The 7,987-nt window shown below is 35.4% G+C and overlaps 1 protein-coding gene across 1 annotated transcript in view; it reads left to right on the forward strand.

Annotated features, from left to right (window-relative positions):
• Window positions 1–7,949, forward strand: part of Mid1 (calcium-permeable channel component Mid1) — a 124,984-nt gene extending 117,035 nt beyond the window's left edge. The window contains exon 4 of the mRNA XM_011062074.2: window positions 1–7,949. This exon is cut by the window's left edge and continues 25,331 nt beyond it. The gene's annotated coding sequence lies outside the window, so the exon portion shown is untranslated.
• The last annotated feature ends 38 nt before the right edge of the window (window positions 7,950–7,987 follow it).

Raw genomic sequence — 7,987 nt, forward strand, 5'->3', positions numbered from 1 at the left:
TATACACCGGTACTTACACTAGTACGTATTGATTAATCTAAGCTGACCAATCATTTATTACTTTTTCTGTTCTTTTACTTTTTTTATTAAAACTTATTTTTTCCTATTTTTTAAAGATAACATATAACATTTTTAATGAATAAATAAACAACCATAAATATTGAGGTTTGTTAATCCTTCTTTTTTATATATGCACTATAATTCATAATATATCATAAATTTTTTATTTGTTTATTGACTAGTGCAGTGATTCTACATAATAATTCGCGAAATATAATATGTCTCATGAAGAAGAGAAGAATCGCCTTTGTTGATAATGTATAAAATTGCAAGAATTTTTTAAGTCATTAAAATTAATTGATCTTCTAACAATAATAGACCTAAAGATGGGTGGGTTCTTTGAAGCTTAGAGCTGATAGAACAAGTTACTATGAATAGCATAATCTCGCGTTACCACAGAGTTCGGAGAATTTTGAATCGATCGAAACTAGGTGAGATTTGTGGTCGTGGCAATGGTGCGGTGGAGAGTGAGAAAATTCCCGAGATTCGGCCATCCCTCTAAACGTTTCTCCTCTCCATTAGTCCAGTTGTCAAGAAGAAACTTGGATACTATTTTAGACCTCTGAGTTCTGTTGATGAAGGCAAAAGCGAAAAAGTTACCTTATGTTTATTAATATTAATTAATTAATCATCACTCTTAATCATTCTTTGTCAAATTGGAAATTCATTGCGTAGGCAGGATTGACCCAAATCTTTGGAAATCAGGATAACATCAGGGAAATTAAAAACGGTCGAGAAAATCGGAGAAAAATTATAGGATTTTACAAAATTTTCTGTAAAATTGAAATTCTAGAAATTAAAGAAGTTTAATATGCGTATATCACACCTAGGCAGTTTTGGAATATTTACTAACCTAACAATTATTATAAATGCAAGCAAGTGTCAGCAACGTTAATAGTAATTTGCGTTACTATGTTTGCTCTTTGAACAAAATATTTGACAAAATATTTTCCAAATCAGGAAATACAAAATATTTCAAAATATTATTGAAAATCAAGGGAAATTTAAAATTAATAAAATTTTGTCTGAAAATCAGAGAAAAATTATGGAATTTCAGAATGAGAAATTTGTGACAATTCTGATAGAATTAACACAATCGAAAGTCGGTGATATCTAAATCCTCAAATGATTTCAAAAATAAGAAAATTGCGCTACCTTTTTTTCATTTATTACTTTTTCTTTTATTGCTCTTTGCGATCGCTTTTCAATGCAATATACATATTACACAGAAAGACTAAAAGCAAGAAAGAGACATAGAAATTTGATGGGACTCTCGAATTGGACGATACATGCATAATGAAAACTCCCAAACGAATGCTCGGAATATGCTGCACGGTTCGACTTATTTTTTTTCTTATTTGCCTATTAATTCGTCAGATTATCGAAAAAGTGCATCCCAAGAGAATTTTACAGCGAATTAGAAGGCGGAATTAAATCGCGCCGCTTTCCACATACCTCGTGTAAATACGGTTCTCAGAAGGTCGGATTTTAAAGAAAGAACATCTTTGACCGGATTGCATTGAGATAATATTGACGAAGATAAAAGGCACTTCGCACTCCGTTTGGCAAGATCAAGCCCGTCGGCCTTTGAAAAGTTAGAACACCGTTGACACGCTTCTTTGACGTCGTCGATGTTTAACCCATGAGTATAATACACGCGGGATTAATCCCCGGTGCTCGTGATCCCCTTCTTCGTGACTCTTTAAACGAAGAAATTTAAACGACGTCCGACGCCGCGGGCAACATATTTCGAGAACGGAAAACCTAACTGATTTGAATTAAGAACAGATGAGAAATAAAGATTAAAGATTCTAATTGGATAATATTAGGTAGGCTTATTCAGGATAATAATTCAGGATAATTTCGGTTAAAACTTCTTGTTAATTTCTTCCTCCAAAATTAAAAATTAAAAGTTATAGTTAATAAAATATTTTTTCCGTTCAAAATCGGAAACGAAAAGGTGATTGACACATATTAATTCTAAAAGGCAAATCATTTAACACTAGAAATTATTATTTATATGATAAACACACTGTTAAATTTATGATGTCAAATTACACTTAATTTCAGTTATTTTGAATAATTTCTATACGTCGGCACTGCTTCTATTCAACATATTGTTAATTTGACTAAAATAATGGAGTTACGTCTGTTTTTCTCAATATAAATTAACTTTAATCTCGATTTAATTTATTCTTTATCTTTTTCTAATTCTTAAAACTAGAAAAAGATAAAAAGTTAGAAAAACTAAGATTAAAATTAGTCTTCATTAATAGAAACGGACATTAATCAATTTAACTCAGGAAAATGTCAAATTATACCCAATTTAGATTATTTTTAATCATATCTTTAGGTCACCATTACTTCTATCCAATATGTCGTTAATTTGATTAAAACTATAGGGTTAAACAATTTAACTCAAGACAATGTATTCAATTTGACTCAAATTTAGTTTAACATTTACTAAGTGCACATTAATATGGACGATGTTTACTTTGAAACTAACCATAGAAATGGATTGATTTACATTTTGACACAGATGGAAGTTAAAAATAACAAAATCTTATTTAATCCATTCCAAGCAGAACAAATCATGACATCAAAATGACTCCAAAATGATTATTAAAAATCATTTCTTAATTATATATGATTCGTTTTAACGTCATTTTGACATTATATGACTTATATTTCTGCTTAGGAAGGGATTGGGTTTCCATTGTTTCTTTGATATTTAATAGTGTAGTAAGAATCAATCACGATCGAATATGAGAAAAATATTCGATTGTATGGTTAGCCAATTTTTACAACTACAATCACAGCTACGCTCACACAATTGTAGAATGGGTTTTATACATCGTCGTTCTACACATCGTCGAATTGTGCTCTCGGCTTGGTATATAACACGACGATTTTCCGCAAAGAGCGATAAGGCCGTTGCGGAAACGGGCCGTCGTGACACTTTGCCACGGCCATTGAATCTCACCGGAAGTCACGTCGACGGCGGGTAAATGAGGCGTATACGTGACGCTATAGAGCTCGGACGATCGGTGCTTCCCTGGCCTATAACGAGCCAATTCTTCGTATAACTACACTCGCCGTACAGCAAGATTATCGCCGCGATTTCATGAGCCAGGAATTTTCTTTCACAATTTCATAACGACTAGCGGAATACCGATACCGGCGACATCGGCCACTCTGAAACCCAAGTCGCTGTAACCTGATTTGTTAGAATCGGCGATATCTTCGTTGAATGATACTCGATCAACAAAGAGGTCGATCGCTTCAGAAACGTCTAAAATGATTAATGGTATCCGTGTTATCGCGAAACGATAATATCGCGAAGAAAAGCCCCGTCGTTTATTTTTAAAGTAACGCGAGTCGCTTTATTGAAGAGCGAAATTTCGAGAGATAGGGATGTAGAGCTCGTATATTCTATAATTGTCTAAGCGTAGTTGTAAACGACTATCACGATCGAATATGAGAAGAATATTCGACTGTAATTAGTCAATTCTTTCAAATGCTATAGATTACTTATAACTACGCTTACGCAATTATAGAGAGAAAGAGAGAAGAGAAAATGGACTTCAAAATCCTTGATAAAAATTTTTTTAGGTTTTAAGGTTTATACGAATTAAAAATAAAATTCAGAATGTATCACTGATCATCAGATCGCGATGGGATTCTTTTTATTGAGTCAATATTGATTTATTAACAATGTAATGTTCTTGCGGATTGGATAATTAATTACCGCGTGGAGTACTTGACTGTTGCAAACGTTGACTTGGAAAATCGATGAGCGTTTATCCTGCGCAAAATATCTCGCAAAATATCTAGTCGCTGCGGAATTTCACAATTGTTCCCATCGAACTATCGAATATTAAAAGCGCAGTTCTCTGTGTTCCGTAAAAAACGTGATTGGCGAAACTAACGAAACGCATGACACAGCGAAATGAACAATTATTATCGATCGTTTCTGTATTAAGTGGAGAATATTACACCACGTGGTATTATCTTTAAAAAGCTTTTCTAGAAGAGTATCTTTCTAGAAAAAATATCTCTATCGTATTGCATTTAATATTGAAATGATGGATAATATGAGTCAATTTTTTCCGTATTTCTTCTGTAAATTTTATGTTTAGATTCAATTTTACAGAACGCTTCGTGGCTCTCTAGATTTTGTTGTAAAAATCTACCAAGATTTTCGAAGAGAATCCTCGAGAAAAGGAACGAGTTGGACCTTTCGCACACATTCTATGCCCTTCTTCTCTTTCCTCGATTCAATGTCGCCACGTCCGCAAATCGATCGCTCGCGATCGTAATTTTTGTGAATTGTCTCTCACGACGAATCCACGATACATGCAGGCAAGAGAAAGCAAAATACTCGATAGTTTCATGCGAGAGTGGCGCGAAAGCATCTCTAATCATGAATTGAGGATGAAGAATTTGTAGTGATCGTCGTCGTCGTCCTTTTTAACATGCGTCCTGATTGCGTAAAATATTGTTGGTCGAGCCGGCGATCATCGGCGATCGTGACACATTTCTGAGCGAGATGTATGTATGTTTGTGCGTGGTGTGTATGTGTGTGTGTGTAGAAAAATCCATACAACGTAAATTATTCCAGCAATACTGTAACAACATTGCAACGTTTCAGCAATATCGCAGATAAAAAAAGAAATTCTATTTTTGTCAAAGTGTCCTTATTTGAAAATTGACAATTTAAAAAATGATTAGAATTATTTCTATTAATTGAAAAGTGACAATTAATAGAATTATTTCTATGAATTGATTTATTCTCTTAGTCTAATTTCGATTTATAATTATCTAAAAAATTAAATTTCGTAGAAAAGAGGGAAAACTATTTTTCATTTTACACGAAATTATTAATTAATCAAATAATGTAAAAGAAATGTATTCTTAATATGATGAAATGTCATTTTCACAATTCTTAAAAACTCTTTTAATTAAAACTCTTATAATTTTTGACGATTTTTTATGAAGTAAATTTATTTTTGATGATTGATAGAGTAACGTTTACTTAACTTATTTATGGTAATAATTACGAAGAAATATACTTTTTAGATTTTTGTACCACTTTTGAAGTAAGAGAGTGATATGCAAAATAGACTTCCTTCTTTCATTAATAACATTGCAGTAACATTGCAGCATTGCAGTAATATTGCTGCAAGCTTTTATGATGTATGGGAAGAAACAGATTTTTCCTTGGCTCTTCGGATTGGCGCGACGTTTCTCAGAAAGCGTTCACGTAAATTGAAGAGTCTGAAAAAAAAATGATATGAAAAAAAAAAATGTAATAGCGCGATAGTTGGCGATAAAACTATGGAAATTAATAGTCGATTAGCCGAGATATAGTTATTATCACTAATTACTAGTCTCGAGAGAAAAGAGAGGGTGCGCGAGAGAGGATGAGTACATAAAGAGTTATGCAGAACCGCAAACGACGGCCGCGCCGGTCCAAACGAGGATTTCGTCCTAAATGTGCATTCTAAATGGGAGGCTCCGTCGCAGTCGGTCTGCACGATACTCTTGCCATGATACCGCGATGAACAAATCGATTTCTCCCGGTGCGCGATCGTCGACGCCCCGAGCTTCGCGCGTAGTTTGTTGTAATAACGAGGAATTAATTAGAGAGCGCAGATGTGCGTACGTTTGTCCAATATCGCGTTAAAAAAAAGTGGAAAAAGAAAATGGGAGGAGATAACGCATGCCTATCTCTTATAAATTGAATTCCAATACCCGATCGCCATCGATCCTTGAGTGATATTCGCGGATCCTCTGGACACACCGCATTGAACTCTCGTATCTTCGGATTCTTGAATCCCGGGAATCGTTAATTCCCCTTGCTGAAATTTAATTTCATATTGAAAATTACTTATTTCAATTATTAAAAACAGTCAACAGCATTGCTTTTAATTTTCAAAATAAGTAATTAATCACTACCCTCCAGTATTAAATTTCTGTAAGGGTCTTGCGTTTTCGAGCGGTGAAATTTCCGAATACTTGAGCGCTCCGATCTCTGGATCCTTAAATCCTTTGATTCTGTAGCCTCGAGGTACGATAGAAATTAATTGCGATCCGACTCTGGGATTCTCCCCGAGGTTCTTGAATATATATATATATGCCTAAGTCTTGAAAATTTTCGACCTGTGAGATACCTCTCAGATAATATGCATGTCTGAAAAACGTCTTTTGGTACATGCAAGGCTAAGATATTTAAAAGACATCATAAACACGTTTTCTAAACATTGCGTGTTGTCTGAGTCGGACCTTCGTATTACGATATTTAAAGTCCAAGCATTTAAATGAATTGTTGCTAATGGACGATGGACATGGATGCTTTCGATACGTTTCTAAAGCCTTGTGTTCATAATGCTGGAAAATCATGATTTGTTAATTTTTGGTCACCAATGCGATTGTTCAATTCTTTCTCCATCTCGAACCGATTTTTAGCATCGTGGACACAAGACTTTATTCTCGGATTCCTAGATCCCGCGGCCTCAATCCCCCGCACAGAAGTTATTTGCGCACACGTCGTAGTCGACGCCCGAGAATTACGAATCGAATTTCCGAGGCGAGACAAATATTATCCTTTTCCTTCATAGAAGAGAGAAAGAGAGAGAGAAAGAGAGGGAGCAGGTGTCCGAAATTCGTGGTGCATTGTACGCGCTGGTATTTTTTCGGTGTTCGCGGCGATATAGAGTGTAAAATTAGCGACAAGTAAATAAACGTAAAAAAGAAAAGATGAAAACCGCAGCCGGCGTCGTAACGTATACATAGAGATATTTACATAAGCAAGAAATAAAAAAAAAGGGACGGCGTCGTAATGTGTATAGATAAAATAATTTTTGGTGCGCGACGCGCGAACGCCGTGACGATGACGTTACTACCGCATGACGAATAATAACACAATTAATTATTATTAACGATTATAATTATATATTGTCCCGATTATTATTAGAGTGACGTATGGAGATTTATTACTGCGACCACGAAAGCTCGCAAAGGAGAAAAAAAAACTTTGATCTTTTATCGCAAGGAGTACATACAACAAAATATATAAGCGTTTGTAAGGCACACACGTGAAACAAAATAAGTTAACGCGAGAAAGAGTGCACGAGAGAAAGGAAGAGAGCCGAGAGAATGAAAGAGAAAATGGGAGAGAAATGAAAGCGTGAGTGCGCAAAGAGAGAGAGAGAGAGAGAGATAACGTGCGTGAGAAACAGTAGTTCGTTTTTGAGTGTTGAGAATGTTCATTTGTAATTGTTTAAATCTAATGAGAAATGTACTGTAAAACCATAAGTACTATAGGCACTAAAAATATATCATTTGTTGACATGAAAAAATAAAGAAAAACCGACTGTGTGGCATGAGTTCTGTCCGCCGGGAGTCAACGAGATGGCATATACTCGCACACCGGCAAACACATATATACGTAATTGCGATGCATATTGCGTATGCGTGCACGGTATCCCGTGTACTTTATTATTATTGTAAATTTTTTTCCTTTTCGTTTTTTTTTTCCCCCTCTCTCTTTTATATGATAACGAGAGCCGCGAGTTGGAACGCGCGATGCGTTGTACCGTGCCCGTGTTTGTAAACGGAAGAGCGCACCGTCGAGTGGACGGGAGAATCGTCTTCAATTAGGCGAGAGTCTCGAAGATGACACGAGCGAGAGCATTTCGAGCTTCAGTCTATAGCGTTTAAGCGCGTGGGCAATAGTGATATACAATAGCCGTGAGCAAAACGTGTTATCGACTTTTTGTAGCAGAAAGGCGGCACCCGTCGAGCTGCATCGAGGATCTCCGGATTGAGGTGCCATTAAAAATGCAAAGTGTGACAGATAGACCATTAAATGTTCATTTTGTCAAGTCGACCGAAGTTCATTCCACTGCGATTATACGTTCGCGAT

Source organism: Acromyrmex echinatior, chromosome 12, assembly GCF_024713525.1.
Source record: "Acromyrmex echinatior isolate Ae372 chromosome 12, ASM2471352v2, whole genome shotgun sequence".
Taxonomy (NCBI): domain Eukaryota; kingdom Metazoa; phylum Arthropoda; class Insecta; order Hymenoptera; family Formicidae; genus Acromyrmex; species Acromyrmex echinatior.